This window comes from Lactuca sativa, chromosome 2 (genome assembly GCF_002870075.4).
Source record: "Lactuca sativa cultivar Salinas chromosome 2, Lsat_Salinas_v11, whole genome shotgun sequence".
NCBI lineage: Eukaryota > Viridiplantae > Streptophyta > Magnoliopsida > Asterales > Asteraceae > Lactuca > Lactuca sativa.
In genome coordinates this window covers 79849813-79871373 of record NC_056624.2, presented here as the reverse complement: position 1 = coordinate 79871373, position 21561 = coordinate 79849813, and positions in this window count along the sequence as shown.

Genomic DNA, 21561 nt, shown 5'->3' with positions numbered 1-21561 from the left:
ACTCTGATATGGAACTATTTTGAAAACATGCGGTGTACTTACACGGTGCCTATTATGATAAGTGTACATGATCAAGGCCAAATTTCAAGATTTTAACTTCGGGGACCTAATACGCAACAAAATCAAAACTCAAGGGTTCAAAAGAAAGCCTGATAAATCTTAGATGTTACAACTCTCCCCCACTTGAAATAGACTTCGCCCTGGAAGTCGGCTGCCTCGAACAATTCAAGGTAGCGATCCCTCATCTCGCTTTCTGGATCCCAGGTCCATTTAGAGCCCTTTTGGTGTTGCCATTGCACCTTAACCAGATTCACCACCTTATTACGCAAAGACTTAGTCTTCCTGTCGAGAATCGCAATCGGCTTCTCCACAAAACTCAGGCGCTCATCTACCTAAATATCATCTAACGAAATCACTGTTGAATCATCGGCTACACATTTCAGCAACTAAGATACATGGAAAGTGTTATGGATCTAACTAAGATCATCAAGAAGATCCAATCGGTATGCAACCTTGCCCACACGAGCAACAATCCTGAAAGGGCCAATAAGCCGGGGACCCAGTTTGCCCCGCTTTCGAAACCGGATGACACCTTTCCAAGGTGACACCTTCATGAGCACAAAAGTCTCTCACCTAAAACTCAAGGTCCGAACGATGTCAGTCAACATAACTCTTCCGACGACTCTGTGCTACCAACTACCTGTCACGCACCTGCTGAGTCAACTCGGTGGTCTTATGTAACACTCAGTTTTAGATTTGCTTCATTGATTGGTGTTGCGGCCCAATCATCAGTTTTTATGAGGCTTAGGGCCTTGGGAAGGGAAGGATTTGGCCCATTTTGGAGGTGGGTGTCATGGTATAAGTGATCCAAGTGTTTGATTGTGTCTTCGGAGGCCAAGAGTATAATTGTAATCAAATATCTCGATCTTTTATGGTTTTCGGTTTTGTTCAGGAGGTTTTAAGGTCTAGTTGTATTGTTAGGAGTGTAGGGTTTCTCGCTACCTTTTCAAGGGTATAAGGTTCGTTAGAAACGAACCCAGGATGAGGGAGTTATGGCATTTTGAAGTTATTGACAGTTTTGGCCCTAATGGAAATATTTGGAAAATTATTCCCATGCATGCAAAGTGGCATGCGCGTGAGTATGCCCAGCATAACTATGGATAATGGAGTCGGGTGGTATTTGAGTATGCTCAGCATACCAAGGGGTACGCGAGGCGTACTCCCTTCAGCCATAAACTCCTAAATTAAGACCCTTGACCATATTTAAACCTCATTTCTTTCATGAACCTCATCTTGTAACCATCCATTAGCCTCCTAAATCCTAAAAGACGACCTTTAGCCATATCTTGTAGTATTTAAGTCATTGTGAATGATTTTTTTAGCATTTTTGTATACTTTGAAGAGCTTAGAGCTTGTTAAAAGAATCATCACCTGGAAAGGAGCATGTAGATCCATAGGTTTTCTATCTTTTGTAGCCCATTGGAGGTAAAAAGCTTTGATCTTATCTTCTCATTTCATAGATCTACCTTAGGTTGGTTTTTGGCCATTTTAGTCCCTTTTTCTTGGTCTTTGTGAGCTAAGGTTGCTTTAGGAGCTCAATCTTGTAGATCTGGACATCGTAAGGGTCCCTCATTCATAAAGGTGCAAGCTTTGTGGAGTTTTTGAGTTAATGCATGAACTAAGACCATCTATTAAGCTCTTTTGAGCTCTAGAGTCCCATTAAGACATGTAAACTAGTAAAGTTTCCAACTTTACTTGAAAAGTCATCCACAGGAATCAGACTGGAGAGTTGGAGCAAGGGCTGAAGTGATTAAGTGCTTATTAGAGAATTTTGGAGTCTAGGGGAGTACGCTGCGCTTATTGGCCCCAAAGGGTGTACGCTTGGCGTACCAGATGAGTACGCAAGGCGTACTTGGCCTGGTTGACTCATCGTGTTTTGTTGACTTTTTGGGCTTTGGATCTTGGACCAGGAATTTACTAGGGTTGACCATTCAGTATTTCAGGCCTTTTGGATATTGGTTCTTCTTGGGATAGGTCCATGATGGATTTGGGCCTTATTGGGCATTGCGGTGTCATCTTGGGTTTGGGCTATTATTTGGGCTTGTGGATTGTTGGACCAGTTGAGGATGTAGGTTTGGATTAGGAGTAAGTTATTGGGCTTTAGGGTAAGGCCCATGTAAGGGTTAGACCCAATTTGGAAAATTGGGCCAGTAGTGGACCTTTATGGATCTTAGAGTTTTGGTTCATGTTGGGTCAGGGGTAAAATGGTCATTTTACCCCAAGTATGGATTATGGATCATAGTTTGGAACCCAATCGCTAATTGGGTGATATTTTGGTATTGGTAGCTCGGGAAGTCGCCAGGGCAACAACTGAGGATCTATTTCTGTGAGCTTCTGCTCGGGAAGGTACTAAGGTCGACCCACTTGTTACATTATAGTCTGATGATTGTCTTTGTGATAATTATCAGTTGTGCATGTATTGTTGATGCTTTCTGTGTGATATTATGTGGTAGTGGTAGGGGTGAAATGGACCCGGTATCTGGTTGAAATAGACTGAAGGGGTAGGTCGGGCACCCAAATATGCCTGACAATATGTTATGTATGGTATTATGTGGTAGTGGTATAGGTGAAATAGACCCCACAATCAGTTGAAATAAACCGGAGGGTAGGTCGGGAACCTAGATATGCCTGACAAGGTAGGTCAAGCACCCAGATATGCCTGGCAGGGTAGATCACGCACCCATATATGCTCGGCAGAGTAGGTCGGGCACCCAAATATGTATGACAGTATGTTTGTTTGGTATGTGGTATTGGGGAAACTCAATAAGCTTCGTGCTTATGATTCTCAATTTTTGTTTCAGGTACACCAATTTTCAAACGAAAGATCTTGTGATGATCGCAGCGAGTACACCTGTGTTTTCCGCAACATGTGATCTTTTGGATCGGACTCTTTTAATTGTTTTATTTGAAACACTTTTCAATGTTTTGAACAAGATACAATAGTGTTTTGATTATGATAAAAAAGGAAATTTTTACCTTGGATTTTGGGTTATTTCAAGTTGGTATCAAAGCCTTGGTTTGACGGATTTGGGCATACTATCGGGTGTGTCTGAAATCAAACTGAGGGTTTGGTGAAAATCTTTATAAAATAGTCATTTAACTAAAAGGAATTTCTAATCAAACAAAGGGGCGTGATGTGTGCAATCGGCCAAGCTAAAGTAAGTGGTTCCTAGAATACCAATACATGTTTATTATCATATATGATGTGATTATGAGAATTGCATGCTAGATTAGGGCTAAGGATCTGCTCTATGTTATATGATAGAAGAGATACCTTTATATATCTGATTGTATGCGCTTTAAAATTTCATTCTAGTATAGATTTCTGATAAGAGGATAGAATGGCTTGATTAGAGTATGTTGGTTAGTTTTCCGTTGTCTGAATGCTGGTTGCTTTGTGCTTTATGGGACTCTCAGTGATGTGAATTGATTGCTAAGGGAATATGCTAAGTCACATGTGGCGTAGGTTAAATAATATTAGAATGATGGATTTGACCCGATTGCGCAGCTCTTGTTTGAGTTCAACCATTTAAGGGTTGGGTGTCTTACTCGAAGGATTATCTGACCTCTGTTGCATGTGATTATATCCATGAGGAAGCTATTTGACATTGGTGGGAGTCCTTTAGCAGCCGAGGACGGGGTGAGGTCGGGAGCCTAGGAGAGCCTAAGATATGGTTCAGTGGGTTTAGTAGTGCGGTTTAGTAGTTGTGGTGCATTGATTTGAGGAAGTGACTTAGAGGATTCGGGAGGATTGCTGAGGAAAGTGTGGGTAGGTGCTGAAGGTAGTATTGGAGTACTACTGAAAGAACAAGATCCATACTCGAATCAGTGAGAGTCTTGGAGAATCTAAGAAGCCTATGGGAGGAGGATTCTTGACAATGTCTCGATTTTTGGCATGATGTATTTTAGTTTAGAGATGAGCACTCAGGAAGGTGGATCAGGTTCTTGTTCTAGTTCTGGTTCGGGTTCCAACTCAGGGGTAGGTACTGAGTCGATTAGCGAGCAGATGCGGGAGTTCATCTCGTCGAGGATTACCCGTGGTATGTTGGAGCAGACTTCTGTGATCTTTGGTTTAGTCAATGATGGGATTTTGGAGGTATTGGACAGTCGCCTCAAGGCCTTTCGAGGTGAGATTATAGCATGGCAATTAGGGGCTCATCTGGAGCCCAAAGCTTATGGATCCCCTGGACCCTTCAGGAAGGAGGATCCTATTGTTAGCTTTTGTCACTTGGATCGAAGGTGGGTTGTGCACCATTTCTTCAAGAGAGTCAACCGCATGGTTGGATAGCCGCAAAGTTTTCATGAGTCCTCCGTGAGGAGTTACCCAACATCTTTAGGCGTGTCACTAATAGAGTGGCCGCTGGGATTGAGAGTCGGGCCTCAGTTATTCAGGCGATCAATGAGGTGGTTGGGTTAACCCAGGAGTAGTAGATTGGTTTAGATAGTCAACTAAGGAAGAGGAAATTGAATTCTGGCCTATCTCGACGATCAGGGCAGTTGGATGTTACCGCAGCTGGTGTTAGAGACCCGAGGAGTTGAGATGAGTGCACGAAGGATGAGCGCATATGAGAGGATGTGCGCAGCAGGTCTAAGTGCGGTTGGTGCGAATGGAAGGGTCACAACCGCCAATAATGCACATTGGAAGTAGATTTATGCCATCGTTGTCATTAGCCTGGTCATATAAGGGCGAATTGCCCCCACTCAGTGGTTAGGGTAACTTAGGTTTCATCGCAGGTACTTCGGCAGGAAGGGGGATTCGAGGTTTCTTCAGACAAGGTTGCGGGTATATTATCTTTTGCTTTCTTCTCGGTTTTATCTGTATTTTGTTGTTGGAATCTTGCGTCGGTGTGGGTAAGCGTATCTTTGGGTTTAATTCTCTGCTTATGTTTGGGTCATATCTTCAAGAAATGTTATATTCCAATTGCATGCCATGAATTATTAGTGGTTAGTGCAAGGTTGTTTCCCTTTTAGCAGGTTTGGAGTGTTTAGTGTTATATTGGTTTATGGTCGAGATCAGTTCAGGGGAACTATGTAGAAGGTCTATGGTCGGGATTCGGCAAGTTGGTTCTCTAATAATCATCTGGGTTCAACGGTTTAAATAATGGTTCAGGTAAGAGTGGCGGGTGCCTCTAAGAGAATTGTGGGTTAAGGTTTTACGGATTGGTAGAAGGAGAGGGGTAGCGGGAAGATGGTAGTGTTAATTACCTGAGTTGATTTAGTTATCGGAAACGTCAGGGTAGTTTCATATTTTCTTAGGTTACAGTCGATTAGGATTCAGGGATTCTTCAAGAATGGGTGTTGAGATGAATGTTCGTTAGTCGGGGCAAGTGTTGTGATATTCCGTCGCTAGCATAAGAACTCTAGTAATTGGTATGGCAATATAGGAGGTGTTTTGCATTATCTAATTGGTTAAGATTTCAAGAGTATCCTTCAAAATTTCGAGAATTAGGGGGATCATTGTGCTTGGATAGAAATGGAACACTAGCATTGTCCAACATCGTTAGGATTCAATGATTTCAGCCATTGTGCTTGGGTTGGCTTTTGGAAGCACCAAGGGAAGTGGTCAATTGCTGAGGTTTTTGTATGGGCATCGGTAAATTAGACTTCAAGATTTAAGTGCGGTATCCTTTCAAGGCATTGGGTTATCAGTTTCACTAGGATTCGGGAAGTGTTCATCTGGTCTTTAGAGGTTGCGTGGTCTTTTGGGTTTGGCTGGTGACAGAGCACTAGCATTGGTAAGTGCAGGTTGTCAACAGTATGATTAGTAGAGGGTAAGAAGGATTGGGAATCCTTCAATTCTCATGTATTGTGAAGACTTAGTCGAATCTAAGTGGGGGAGAATCACTCAGGTATTCAGGATCAGAAGCAGGTGTGAAACTAGGGTGAGTTTCACATCCCCATCAGGGAGGAGGGCAGCCCAAGTGGCTGTTTGGATTAAGGATTATGTGAGTTGGGAGTTCGGGAAACTTCCCATCATTGGGTTCGCGCCTTCTTGGTGTCAGCTAGGGGGACCTAGGGTGGGGTTCCATTCATGATTCAAGCTTGGTTGGGTGTGTGTATGAATCTGGGTGGCGTTCGGATTGATAGATTAGCGATAAGGCATTGAGAGGCGGTATGGCAACGAAGAGTGTTGTAAGACTGTGGGGTGGACCGTAGCATTCAGTAGTTAGCAGTTAGTGTGGGGGTGCTGTAAGACTGCGGGGTAACCCATAGCATTCACCAGTGGTCAGTTAGTGTGGGAGTGTTGTAAGACTGTGGAGTGACCCGTAGCATTCACCAGTCCCTGTTCAGCGATGAGATTGCGGTAGATCTGTGACTTGCTCATGGATTCCTTTAGATGGTTTAGGCTAAGGTGCATCTGTTCGCAAGGCTGTGAGAGGGCCACAATATGTTTGGAATTAGGATTTGTTAGGTGGCGGGAGACCGGGTATGTGATAGGACTACATCTGGTCCTGTAGCGTTCAGTTTAGCATTGGGTTAGTTTCATGATGGTTCGGGTATTAATTGTCGGTCCAATTTTCTATCAGAAGTCATGGGGCGACTATGAGGGTGTTCTTTTGATCAGCAACCGGGCAGGAATCTGGTATTCCAAGTAGTTGGCGGATAACTTGGGACCAGGGAGGTCGTAGTTACATTTGGAAAGCAGATTGGAGGCAACATGATACTTCGGGTTAAAGTAACGATTTGAGGATTTGTGTGTGTGGAGTAGCTTGTTGGTCAAAAGTGCTAAGTCACTTGCAGTTGGATTAAATAATCTCAAAGTATTTGATTTGACCCTGTTGCACAGCTCTCATCTGAGTCTAACTGTTGCAGGGATGAATCTTCCACTCGAAGGATTATCTGAGCCTTCTGTCAAGTATAAGTATCCTGCAACTGGTTATGGTTAGTGGCTTTTTTTTTTGTAGGTTTCATAAGGATAATCAGGGTTGGGATTATTATGGTTGGTCAGTTATTCAATGAGGTTTTGGCATGGTAAATTTTAGAGTGGGTGGTTTGTCGGGGAGACAAACCATAATAGATTTCGGTTTTTGGATAGGCAGAAGTGGTTTTGTGGGAGCTTAAGGTTTTTTTTCTTTGGGATGGAATTTTGGTTTGGGTTTCGGTGATCTCAGGAAGGTTGTCTCATGCGCAGAATCTTCGGTTGCATTCCTCAGATTGTTTGTTTTGTTATGGGTGTTAGTAAGGAGCGATTTCGAGGACGAAATCTAATTTAAGTGGGGGAGAGTTGTAACACTCGGTTTTAGATTTGATTCATTGATCGGTGCTACGGCCCAATCACTAATTGTCATCAGCCTTATGGCTTTGGGAATGGAAGGATTCGGCCCATTTCGGAGGCGGGTGTCATGGTATAAGTGATCCAAGTGTTCGATTGTGTCCGCCAAGGATATAATCGTAATTGGATATCTCGATCTTTTATGGTTTTGGGTTTTGTTCAGGAGGTTTTAAGGTCTGGGTGTATTGTTAGGAGTGTATGGCTTCTCGCCACCTTTTCGTGGATATAAGGTTCGTTGGAAATGGACCGAGGATGAGGGAGTTAAGGCATTTTGAAGTTATTGACAGTTTTGGCCCTAATGGAAATATTTGGCAAATTAATCCCATGCATGCAAAGTGGCATGCACATGAATATGCCCAACGTAAGCTGGGGTACACCCAGCGTAGCTATGGATAATGGATGCGGGTGGTCTTTGAGTACGCTCAACGTACCAAGGGGTACGCGGGGAGTACTCCCTTAAGCCATGAAACCCTAAATTAAGACCCTTGACCCTATTTAAAACTCATTTCTTTCATGAGCCTCATCTTGTATCCATCCACTGGCCTCCTAAACCCTAAAATACGACATTTAGCCATATCTTGGAGCATTTAAGTCATTGTGAAGGATATTTGAGCATTTTTGTAAGCTTGGAACTTGTTGAAGAATCACCACGTGGAAAGGAGCTTGTAGATCCAGATGTTTTCCATCTTTTGTAGCCCATTCGAGGTAAAAAGCTTTGATCTTGTCTTCTCATTTCATAGATCTACCTTGGGTTGTTTTAAGCCATTTTAGTCCCATTTTCTTGGTCTTGGTGAGCTAAGGTTGCTTTAGGAGCTCAATCTAGTAGATCTGGACATTGTAAGGGTCCCCCATTCATAAATGTGCAAGCTTTGTGGAGTTTTTGAGTTCATGCATGAATTAAGACCATCTATTAAGCTCTGTTGAACTCTAGAGTCCCATTAAGCCATGCAAACTCGTAAAGTTTCCAAATTTACATGAAAAGTCATCCATAGGAATCAGACTGGAAAGTTGGGGTAAGGGCTGAAGTGATTAAGTGCTTATTGGAGAAGTTTGGAGTCTAGGGGAGTACGCTGGGCGTACGCACCTGGTATGTTGTGCGTACTGGCCCCAAAGGGTGTACGCGTGGCATACCAAATGAGTACATAGGTCGTACTCGGCCTGGTTGACTCATCGTGTTTTGTTGACTTTTTAGGTTTTGGATCTTGGACCAGAAGTTCACTAGGGTTGACCATTCAGTATTTCAGGCCTTTTTGGATATTGGGCCTTCTTGGGAGAGGTTCATGATAAAATTGGGCCTTATTGGGCCTTGTGGTGTCATCTTGGGTTTGGGCTATTATTTGGGCTTTTGGATTGTTGGACCAACTAAGGATGTAGGTTTGGATTGGGAATAAGTTATTGGGCTTTAGGGTAAGGTCCATGTAAGGGTTAGACCCAATTTGGAAAATTGGGCCATTAATGGACGTTTATTGATCTTAGAGTTTTGGTTCATGTTGGGTCATGGGTAAAATGGTCATTTTACCCCAAGTATGGATTATGGATCATATTTGGAACCCAATCGCTAATTAGGTGATATTTTGGTATTGAGAGCTCAGGAAGTCATTAGGGAAACAACGAATGATCTATTTTTTGAGCTTCTGCATTCGAGGTGAGTCTCCCTCCATAGAATACGTGGGTCAAAGGCACCAAGACCGGCCCACTTGTTACATTACAGTCTGATGATTGTCTTTGTGATAATTGTAAGTTGTGCACGTATTGTTGATGCTTTTTGTGTGATATTATGTGGTAGTGGTAGGGGTGAAATGGACCTAGTATCCGGTTGAAATAGACCGAAGGGATAGGTTGGGCACCTAAATATACCTGACAGTATGTTATGTATGATATTATGTGGTAGTGGTAGGGGTGAAATAGACCTTGTAACCGGTTGAAATAAACCGGAGGGTTGGTCGGGCACCTAGATATGCCTGACAACGTAGGTCGGACACCCAAATATGGCTGGCAGGGTAGGTCGCACACCCAAATATGCTCGGCATGGTAGGTCGGGCACCTAGATATGCGTGACAGTATGTTTGTTTGGTATGTGGTATTGGGGGAACTCACTAAGCTTCCGTGCTTACGGTTTTCAGTTTTTGTTTCAGGTACACCAGTTTTCAAATGAAAGAGCTCGGGATGATCGTGGCGCGTACACCCTGTGTTCCGCAATATGTGATCTTTGGGATTGCACTCTGTTAAAGGTTTTATTCGAAACACTTTTCAATGTTTTGAACAAGATACAATAGTGTTCCGATTATGATAAAAATGAAAATTTTACCTTGGATTTTTTGGTTGTTTCATCTTAAGCACTACCTCAATGGTTACCATGACCCGATGACCAACTTCAACCCAACAATCTGGGGTCCTACACCCCCTACCATGCAACAACGCAAAAGTAGGTCGGACAATACTAGCATCGTAACTGTTGTTGTAGGAGAACTCGGCCAGAGGAAGGTATGTATCCTAACTCCCTCCAAGATCCAATACACACACTTGAAATTTATCCTCGAGTGTCTGAATCGTCCTCTCACTCTGGCCATCGGTCTGTGGGTTGTAGGTTGTACTGAAATGTAGCCGAGTTCCCAACTCCTCATGGAATGTCCTGCAAAATCTGGAGGTGAAACGAACATGTTGGTCTGAAACCACCGATACAGGCACCCCATGCCGAACTACCACCTCCCGAACATAAATATCAGCTAGCTTCTCTGCGAATATACTCTCGGCAATCGGGATAAAATCCGTACTCTTGTTCAACCTTTCTACGACGACCCACATATAATCAACACCCCGCGCCATTCTGGGGAACTTTATGATGAAATACTTAGTGATCTCCTCCCACTTCCACGTAGGGATGGGTAACAACTACACCTTGCCATGAGGTATCTGATGCTCGGCCTTGACCTTTCTACAAGTCAAGCACCGCTCGAAAAACTAAGCAACTTCCCTTTTCATACAGGACCACCAGTAACTCAATCTCAAATCTCAGTACGTCATCGTAGCCCCGGGATATATATATATATATATATATATATATATATATATATATATATATATATATTAAACTTAGATTTATGCGCCTCCTCTAAAATCATCTGTCTCACCCCACCTGATGCCGGAACTCAAACTCTACCACACTGCGTCAACAACCCCCGACTGTCTCTAACAAACAAAAGAATCTACCCTCTAATATATTCGATCTTCTAATTTTCCTTCTTTAATACCTCTACCTAAGTCTCCTTGATTAAATCCATCAGAGGCGAAGTGACAGTCATCCTCAAACAAATGTCTCAGATCGATGAGTATATCGCCTTACAACTCAAAGCATCGGCCACCACATTGGTCTTCTTGGGTTGGTACAAAATATCGCAATCATAGTATTTCACCACATCCAACAACATCCGCAGCCGCATATTCAAATTCGGTGGATCTATCAAATACTTCAAACTCTTGTGATCGGTGTAGATAGTACACCAGACTCCATATAGATAATGCCTCCAGATATTGAGGGCAAACACCATAGCCCCCAATTCCAAATCATGCGTGGGGTAATTCGCTTCATGAGGCTTCAGCTACCTCAAGGCGTAAGTAATCACATGACCTATCTACATAAGAACAACTCCCAAACCCGAAATGGAAGCGTCTGAGTAAACCAAAAAATAATCCAAACCCTCAGGTAGCATGAGAGTAGGGACCGCACACAACCTCTGCCTTAGTGTCTCGAAGGCCAAATGTTGATCCGGACCCCACAAAATGTCACATTCTTCTTGGTCAGACGGGTCAAAGGCACCGCAATCTTAGAGAATGCCTGAATAAATCTCTGATAATACCCCGCAAGACCCAAGAAACTCCAAATCTCTGATGCATCTTATGAGACCTCCCAACGCATCACAACCGCAATCTTGGCCGGGTCCACCAAGATTCCTTCATGGTTGATGATGTGCCCCAAAAACTATACCTCACGCAACCAAAACTCGCATTTAAAGAGTTTGGCATAAAGACTCTCCCTCCTCTAAGTCTTTAACACCTCTCGCAAATGCTGCTTGTGCTGCTCCTTGGTCTTGGAGTAGACCAGAATATCATCAATAAAAACAATCACCGATCGATCCAACATCAGACTTTAGACCCAATTCATGAGGTCCATAAACGCCGTTGGGGCATTGGTAATCCCAAAAGGCATCACCACAAACTCATAATGACCATAACGAGTTCTAAAGGTTGTCTTCTGTACATCCTCATCCCTGACTCTCGTCTAATGATATCTTGACCGAAGATCAATATTGGAAAACGAAGATGGACCTTGAAGCTGGTCAAATAGATCGTTGATCCTTGGAAGTGGGTAACGGTTCTTCACCGTTAGCTTGTTCAATTCCCGATAGTCGATATAGATCTTGTGCAACCCGTCCTTCTTTTTCACGAATAGGATTGATGCTCCCCATAGAGAACTACTCAGACAGATAAAACCCTTGTCTAGCAGCTCCTGCAGCTGCGTAAACAACTCCTGCATCTCAGGCCGATGCTAAGCGATTTGGTTCCTTGTCTATCGGAGCCGAACCAGGAATCAAATCAATCTGAAACTTAACGTGCTTCTCGGGGAGGCACTCCCGACAACTCCTCGGGAAAAACATCAAAAAAATCCTGCATAATGGGTACCCTGCTCAACTTTGACATGGCCTTAACCCGCGTATCTGAAACATAAGCCAGAAACCTGGACGTCCCTGCTACGGAAACCTCCTGGCCCTCGCAACTGAACAAAAGAGTTGGTCCATGCGAAGCTCTCTCACCAGAAATAACCAATTATCCCCTAATTAGGGTTCGAACTCTCACCAACTGTCGCTCACAATCAATAACGACCCCATTGGGCCCCAACCAATCCATACTGATGATCATATTCAATCCCCTCAAGGGAATCAGTACCAAATCAATAGAAAACCTCTCACCGAACATGTTCAGGACACACCCTCGGAAGACTCTTAAAGCACTCGTGGTACGATCATCCGCAATCTCCACCTCTAGAGGGGAACTTAAAGTTTCCGAAACGTCTCAGAAATATGATTATGATCGTTATGAAAAACGATTAAGTAAATAAGCAATCATCTAATAAATTAACTGAGACATATATATGTGTATATATATATATATATATATATATATATATATATATATATACAGACATTCTAAAATTAAAACATGTATTGTTCCAAAACAAACATTGTTTTTTAATATAAGTGCTTTAAGTTCTATGCATAAAAAATAAGCTAACCTCCGAGAGTGAAGTTCCAACTTGCTTGTGTTCAACTGCTTACTCTTCTATAATAAATATAAACATTTACAAATATTAGAATATTTCACGAATAAGAGGGACAAGTCCTCTTCTGGTGTCCTATTCCTTGAAAAACGAAACAAGATCCATCTCTATGAAACTTTTTGGATTTCTTGGGCCTAAAGGTGTCCTTTCCTTAAACTATGGGCCTCTTATATCACACATGATGACTCCTTTTAGCCCTGAATTCTTCCATTATTTGAGCTGAATTAATTGTCATTGTATTGTAGGAATATTGCTTAACCTGTCGGAACATCAAATATACATCTATGTTATCAAAGACTTCCTTCAAGTCAAGAATAACCATTCCCAGTATGTCAGAAACATCTCCATTATCATAGTGATGCCTCCACATGTAACACCCCGTTTAATAAATAAATAAATAGATAAAGTTGAAGAATGGATAGTAGCTCTAAAATCAATAATTATATAATAAGAGTTGGTCTCGAGGAGTTACTTGGCATAATTTAGAAGTTGAGGGTTAAAAGTGTAAGTTTCAGACTCAATTTATAATTATTTATGAAGTCAGGGGCTCCGTGGTCATTATTTGTATTTAATTTAAAAGGAAATGTGGTGGAAGGGCTGATTATGTCATAATTAAGATATTGGGAGTTGCTTGGTAAAATTTGTACCTAAGGTATGCAGGATTTTAATGTTAAGGGTTTAAATGGTAATTTCTGGATTTAATTTGAAGAGGTTTTGGAAAAAAGGGTGTAAATGGCACCTCTTCGTTCATGTTGCATCGCCACCACTACTACAGTGGTTTCTCCACCGTTCTTCTTCACTCCTTTCCGTTAGCCGCCGCCGATAGCCACCGATGTGGCCGTTAGAACTGTTGTTGCCATTGCTACGCACCCCCAAATGGCATCCAGGATTCCGAGCAAGGGCTTGATTGTGTATGTTGCTGCTGATCAGGGAGCCAAAAGAAGTTATCGCGACCACCTGAAAATCTTGTTGTCTCTACCGTGAGCCACCAGGTGGGTGGATGGAGTGGTTTTGTGACCATATAGCGGGTGTGTGTGCATGTATTTCTGTTGGTGCGTGTTTAGTCTCACCGGAAATCGCAAGGAAGCTACTACCATCACCGTGAGGTGGTGGCTGCCACCGTGTACTACCTTGGGTGGGTGTATTTTAGTGTAGTGTGTATGTGTGTGTGTTATTTTGGTATTTTCCTTGTAAATTGTAAAAAAAAGGAATAATGGAAAGAAATTGAAAACCACCATCTTAGGGTGGTGGCTGCCGCCACCGACTGCCATGTCGGGTGGCGGTGTGCCTCGTTTGTATGGTGACACGCTGGGATGTTTGGACAAAGGGAATAAAACCCTAATGGACCTATAAAAACCCTAATGGGCTTAAAGATTAATTTTGGGTCTATTAGGCCATGTTTGGGTGGAAAACCCTAATTGTAAGTATTTGGGCCTTAGACTTATTGAGACCCACCTTTGGGCCATTGGGATTGGATTGTGTATTAAGCCCAAATTATTCCATATCAATTATCTAGTAGAGTAAAGGACTTAACGGATTAACTCCTTAATGAGCTAAGTAAGAAACACTTAACCTTAATTATCATTTTATGTGAAACCCTAATTTCACTTGGACTAGTTGGGCCTTCCTATTGGGCCTTGGTGATTGGGATAATAATGGACCATCCAAGAGCAAGCAAATAGATTAGAATAATTTAATGGACTTAGGGTAAGGCCCATATGAGGGTTTGGGCCCAATTTGGAAAACTCGGCCATAGTTTGGCCCTTGATGGTTATATGATATTGGGCCGTTAGAATGCCAAATGTTGGACTGGACTAAATGGTTGGGCCTTTGATCAAGACCATGTAGAGACTTGGGCCCAATTGGGAAAATTGGGCCATAGATGGGCCATAGTTGGGCCCAATATCTGCTTTATGTGTTATTGTATGGTATATGGTAGTTTGGGGGAGCTTACTAAGCTTCGTGCTTACAGCTTCAGTTTTGGTTTCAGGTACTTTAGGTTTCAAAAGAGGAGCTCGGGAAGGTTGCAGTGCGCACACCATTCGTTCATCCTGGAATGTTTATACCCTGATATACATGACAATTTTTATAGTACTCTGAGATACATTGTTTATAATTTTACTATGTCGTATGATGTTTATGGTTTTTATTATTAAATTAAAATGAAATTTTTGGCTTGTATTTTTGGGATGTTACATGTTGGTATCAGAGCCTTGGTTTGAGGGATTCAGGCACACTTCCGAGTGTATCTGAACTCAAACTAAGGAAGTGGTATAAAGTTTTCAAAAGAAAAGAGTTTTAGAAAAGCGAAAAGACTTTTTGGAAAGAAAAGAACTTTGAAAAGAGAAAAGGGTGTGGTGCATGCAATCAACCAAGCTCAAGTAAGTACTCCCAAATTACCCATACAAGTTTATGCTAAGTTATGATTATCAGCTTTATTAGAAGAACATGCTAGATTAGGACTAAGGATCTAGGAAGGATGCCTTATGTGCGTATTATGTGTTTCAGCTTTATGAGAACTGCATGCTAGTACAGAGTAGTCGGGATGATAGGCTGAGTAGTGTATGCTTGATTATGTGTACTCAATGCCCGGATGCTGTTTGCTTTGTGATTTTAGGAGTTCTAGTTATCTTTCACTAACTAGTAAATGCATATATGTTAAGTTACATATTGCAAGGACTAAATAATTTCAGAAGGTTAGGTCTAGCTCTATTTCACAGCTCTTGTTTGAGTCCAACCATTGTAGGGTAGGATCTCTCATTTGAAGAATTATCTAGTCTGAGTAATATGTAATAGTATTCACGAGCTAGTTAGGGGAAGAAAGAAGGAACTTCTTATGTAGCTGATGGCGGAGAGTGAGTTGGTGATTACCCTAGGGCAAGCCTAGGATGAGAGTAGCAGGGAACAATAGCAGTAGAAGGGACTTGGTGGAGTCAAGGCAGTTCTTGAGGAAAGTACAGATAAATGTGGAAGGTAGTATGGGCCCGTACTACTGAAAGCAGAGGATCCGTACTCGAATCAAGGAAGGCTGAGATAAGACTAGGGAACTTGTAGTGTGTGAGATCCCTCAAGTTTTGATGAGTATTGTGATGTTAGTGATGGTACATTACCGAGTATAGTGACGCTACGTGGTAGACCAGATGGTAGTTCTGATGTCGACGAGGGATCATGCTCGGACTCTGTAGCCGGGCAGCTCGATGATAAGATGAGGGAGTTCATTCCATCAGAGATTGCATGTGGTATCATTGAACAGACTCCTATGATCCCCAATATGATCAAGGAGGGAATTATAGAGATTTGTTATGAGAGGCTGAGTGCAATCTGCACTGAGATAACAGTCATGATAGGGACCCATACATTGATGTTTCGGGAATTCAGAGTTTATGAGGCTTCAGATTGTAATGGGGTTAGGGACCCCATTGTTAGCAGCAGATGGTTGGCAGATGTCGCAAACACTTTTCGTACCAAACATTTTCTCGAAAGGACACACAATCCGACTTACTTCATGTATCATGAGTGACAAAGCATGAGATTGATAGGAAGAGGATGGTAGTGAGTTAAGTGATGAAGCAGTTGATGCTATGTCATTGGATGACTTTTAGACTAGATTCTGGGCAGAGTGTGCCCAGGAGATTGAGGCGCAACAGTTGGCACGAGAGTTGTTAGATCTCCACTAGACGACTGAGACTGTGGCAGTGATCACTGCCAAGTCTCGGGAAAGGGCGCATATGATACCGCTATATGCAGTAGAAGAGGAAGTGAGTAAGGTAAGATATCAGAACATACTGTAGAATGATAGCAGGGAGATCGTGAGTATCTCAGGGTGCAAGACCCTAAATGATATGACTTTTAGAGCTTCAGAATGGGATATGGACTTGGAGCACATTGGTAAGAGGGAACCAGATCAGTTGCTTATATTGAGGGGTCTCGGGAGGAGAGACCCTAGATTTCGGATCAGCTTTTGAGGGACCAGAATGGTTAGATTCAGTACAACACATGCGGGAAACTGCACAATGGAGTCTTTCATTTCAAGGGTTGAGTAAGTGTATCCCTGAGTTATCCTCAGTTTGTGTCTTAATTATATTTTCAAGAGATGTCATATGCCAATTTCATACCGAGAAGCATTAGTGAATAGTGCTAGAGCATTTTCCAAATTACAGGATTAGGAGAGTAGAACGTCATCTTGGTTTATTCCAAGACTGAGGAACAGCATGACAAGCACCCGAGGGAGGTGCTAGAGACTTTGAGGAGGGATATAATTTTTGCAAGGTTCTCCAATTACGAGTTCTGGTTGCGCGAGGTGCAACTCCTTGGACACCCTGTCCCAGAAGGGTGTACTAGTCGATCCGACCAAGATAGAGGCCGTAATGTGGTGGGAGATTCTGAGGTCTCCAACTGAGATCCGAAGCTTCCTGGGTCTAGTGGGTTATTGCTATAGATTTATTCGGGTTCTTGGAGGTGGTGTGATCTTTTGGACTGGCTAGTATTGAAACACAAGCAATGGTAAGAGTGGTTTTCAGTAGATTGTCCATAGAATGGTAAGAAGGATTGAGAATCCTTCCAGTATTGTGTACCGTAAGATGTTAGTTAAATCAAAGTGGGGGAGAATCATCCAAGGATTCAGAAATAGGAGCAGTTTTGAAACTGGGATAAGTTTCTCATCCTTGTCAGGAAGGAAGACAGCTCAAGCGGCTGTATGGTTTGAGGATAGTGTGAGATGGAAGTTCGGAAAAAACTTGCCAATAAGGAGATCGCATTCCCGTAATGTTTGCTAGCAAGCCTTAGGGGATTAGGTTGGGGATTCTAGTAAGGACATGAGTTTAGTTGAGTGTGGGTCAAGTGCATGTTCGATCCAATATGGAAAGTGTTGTAAGTCTGTTGGTGTAGCCGTAGCATTCATTAGCAACCAGATAGTGTTATAGTGTTGTAAGTCCGCAGGTGTAGCATTCACTAGCATCCAGATAGTATCAGAGTGTTGTAAGTCTGCAGGAGTAGCCATAGCATTCACTAGCAGCTAGATAGTGATAGAGTGTTGAAAGTCTGTGGGTGTAGTCGTAGCATTCACTAGGTTGGTGGATAGCGTGAGTGCGTTGTTAGGATGCGGAAAGAACAGTAGTCCCCACCAGTTCGGGTGTAGCAATGAGGATATGGATATCCACGGATTGGATTTCAGAATTATCCAGATGGGTTAGACCTGGTTAAGTCAGTGATAAGACTATAGAAGCGCCACTACAACTATGAGAGCAAGGAAGCAGTGGACTGCCTAAGGTCATTCATGACATAAGGCTACCAATGTTCGTGTAGCAATCAATTTTAGCCTTGGGTTTGGCGACGTCAGGATTCGGCGCATGGAACCAATCGGTTAGATCAGAAACTTGTTAGAGTCACAGTGGCATGATAACTAGTTGCAACTAGTTCCAGAGAATGATTTCGTTCAGAAGTCATGTGAGGCGACTAAGTGGGAGTCCTTTGGCTCCGTAGCCGGGCCAGAACCTGGTAGTTCAGATGATTGGCGAAAAGATTGAGACTAGGTAGGTCTTAGTAGATGTTGGAAAGCAGCCATGTGGTAGCATACAATTTTAGGCAGTTCAGTGTTTCAGACAGTTCAGTGGTTCAGGCAGTTCAGTGTTTCAAGCAGTTCAATGCTTCAGGTAGTCAATGTTTCAGGCAGTTCAGTGTTTTCAGGCATATCAGTGTTTAAGACAGTTTTGGGTCTCCAACAGTAATGGTATTTGAGGATCTCATGTATGGTAAACGTAACATATTGTTGAGTAATGCTAAGTCACCCCGTGCGGGTTTCATCTATAATGATTTAGTATGAGTGGTCTCTCGGGGATTCAGATCATCTCGAGACAACAGATTTCAAACAGAGTAGATGTGATCTTGTTGCCAGGAATTCGTTCATCAACAGAATTAGGGCTTTGCGAAGGATGGTCACGGTTACCCTGGGGAAGACTAGGGTGTGCACATGATTGTCACCATGTTATTTGAGTGGTTTGGCGTGTAAGGAATGATTTCGAGGACGAAATCTAATCTAAGTGGGGGAGAGTTGTAACACCCCGTTTATTAAATAAATAAATAGATAAATTTGATGAATGGATAGTAGCCCTAAAATCAATAATTGTATAATAAGAGTTGGTCACGAGGAGTTACTTGGCATAATTTAGAAGTTGAGGGTTAAATGTGTAAGTTTCGGACTCAATTTATAATTATTTATGAAGTCAGGGGCTTCGTGGTAATTATTTGGATTTAATTTAAAAGGAAATGAGGAGGAAGGGCTGATTATGTCATAATTAATATATTGGGGGCTGTTTGGTAAATTTTGTACCTAAGGTGTAAAGGATTTTAATGTTAAAGTTTTAAATGGTAATTTTCGGATTTAATTTGAAGAGAATTTGGAAAACAGGGTGCAAATGGTAAATTTTGGACTAAATATGAAAGGAATTATATGAGCAGGGGTAGGAAGAGTAAATTATGGCCTAGGTTTGAAAGAAAAAGAGAAAGGAAGGGCTGATCTTGGCATTATGGCGAAATGTTTGCGGGTGTCGGGTATATAGTTGTTCACCCCGTACCACTAACCCTAAAGACCCTCACAGCCGCCACCCTTATGCCTCCTTCTTCCAGCCACCACACCACCAGTTCACTTCGATTCTCCGGCCGACAAAGACCACCGCTAACGCCCCTGCTATCGAAGTCGCAACCTCCACTAAGCTTCTCTGCTGCTTCAACCTCCGCTAAATACCATGGCTGCCATGGGACGCCATGGCAGTGGGTAACTGGAAGAATTTGCCGGCGGGCGTCGTGGCGGTGATTTCCGATGGGAGTTACCCACCCGCTCCGCCTCTTTGTTCATATTGCATCGCCACCACTCCTATAGTGGTTCCTCTACCGTTATTCTTCACTCCTTTTCGTTAGCCGCCATCGATAGCCAACGCTGTGGCTGTTAGAACTGTTTTTGTCAACGTCACGCACCCCCAAGTGGTGGTTGCATCCAGGATTCCGAGCATGGGCTTGATTGTGTATGTTGCTACTGATCAGGGAGCCAAAAGAAGTTATCACCACCACCATGAGGTGGTGGCTGCCGTCTGAAAACCTTGTTGTCGCCGCCGTGAGCCACCAGGTGGGTGGCTGGAGTGGTTTTGTGACCATATAGCGGGCGTGTGTGCATGTATTTATGTTGGTGCGTGTTTATTCTAGCCGGAAATCACAAGGAAGCCATTGCCACCACCGTGAGGTGGTGGCTGCCACCATGTACCACCTTGGGTGGGTGTATTTTAGTGTAGTGTGTGTGTGTTATTTTGGTATTTTCCTTGTAAATTGTAAAAAAAAGGAATAATGGCAAGAAATTGAAAACCACCACCTTAGGGTGGTGACTGCCGCCACCGGCCGCCATGTCGGGTGGCGATGTGCCTCGTTTGTATGGTGACATGTTGGGATGTTTGGAAAAAGGGACTAAAACCCTAATGGACTTAGCAAAACCCTAATGGGCTTAAAGATTAATTTTGGGTCTATTGGGCCATGTTTGGGTGGAAAACCCTAACTGTAAGTATTTGGGCCTTGGACTTATAGGGACCCACCTTTGGGCCATTGGGATTGGATTGTGTATTTAGCCCAAATTATTCCATATCATTTATCTAGTAGAGTAAAGGACTTAATGGATTAAGTCCTTAATGAGTTAAGTGAGAAACACTTAACCTTAATTGTCATTTTATGTGAAACCCTAATTTCACTTGGATTTGAGTTGGGCCTTCCTATTGGGCCTTGGTGATTTGGTTAATAATGGACCATCCAAGAGCAAGCAAACGGATTAGAATAATTTAATGGACTTAGGGTAAGGCCCATATGAGGGTTTGGGCCTAATTTGGAAAACTGGGCCATAGTTTGGGCCTTGATGGTTATATGATATTGAGCCATTAGAATGCCAAATGTTGGACTGGACTAAATGGTTGGGCCTTTGATCAAGACCATGTAGAGACTTGGGCCCAATTGGGAAAATTGGGCCATAGTTGGGCCTTGGTTCATTATTAGACTTTTGGGCCTTTTATTGGGCCTTGAGCTTGAATGGGGTAAAGCAATCTTTTACCCCAAGCATGAACTTATGGGTATATGTGTTGGGAACCAATTATTAATTGGGTGTTATTTTGATGATTGACAGATTCAGGAATCTATCATCCAATAGCTAGGGTTTTGTCAGTAGGACTTCAGTAATGAGAGGTGAGTTTCCTTCCAGTAGGAACAGGTCTACGGCCATAATGTCGGCACGCTTAGATAGCAGTAGTTTCGTACTGCGGTTCGATGTCGGGGTGGTCTCGAGAAGTAGTTCAGTATGCTTGATGTCTTTGTGATTTAGGCATGTCTATGTGTTATGTGTTCCGGACTGCAGTTCGATGTAGTATGCAGTATATGTGCTATTGTTATATGTTATGATTATTTTATGCTATGTTCAGTCAGTTCCAGACTTCTGTCCGATGCAGTGGGCAAGGCCCTAGTTAGTTCCGGACTTCGGTCTGATGCAATGGGCAAGGCCCTAGTTAGTTTCAGACTTTGGTCTGATGCAGTGAGCAAGGCCCTAATGAGTTCCGAACTTCGGTCCGATGCAGTGGGCGAGGCCCAAGTTATTCCAGAATTCGGTCCGATGCAGTGGGCGAGGCCCAAGTTAATCCGGACTTCGGTCCCATGCAGTGGGCGAGGCCCAAGTTAATTCGGACTTCGGTCCGATGCAGTGGGCGAGGCCCAAGTTATTCCGGACTTCGGTCTAATGCAGTGGGCAAGGCCTAAGTTATTTCGAACTTCGGTCTGATGCAGTGGGCAAGGCCCAATATTTGCTTTATGTGTTATTGTATGGTATGTGGTAGTTTGGGGGGGCTCACTAAGCTTCGTGCTTACAGTTTCA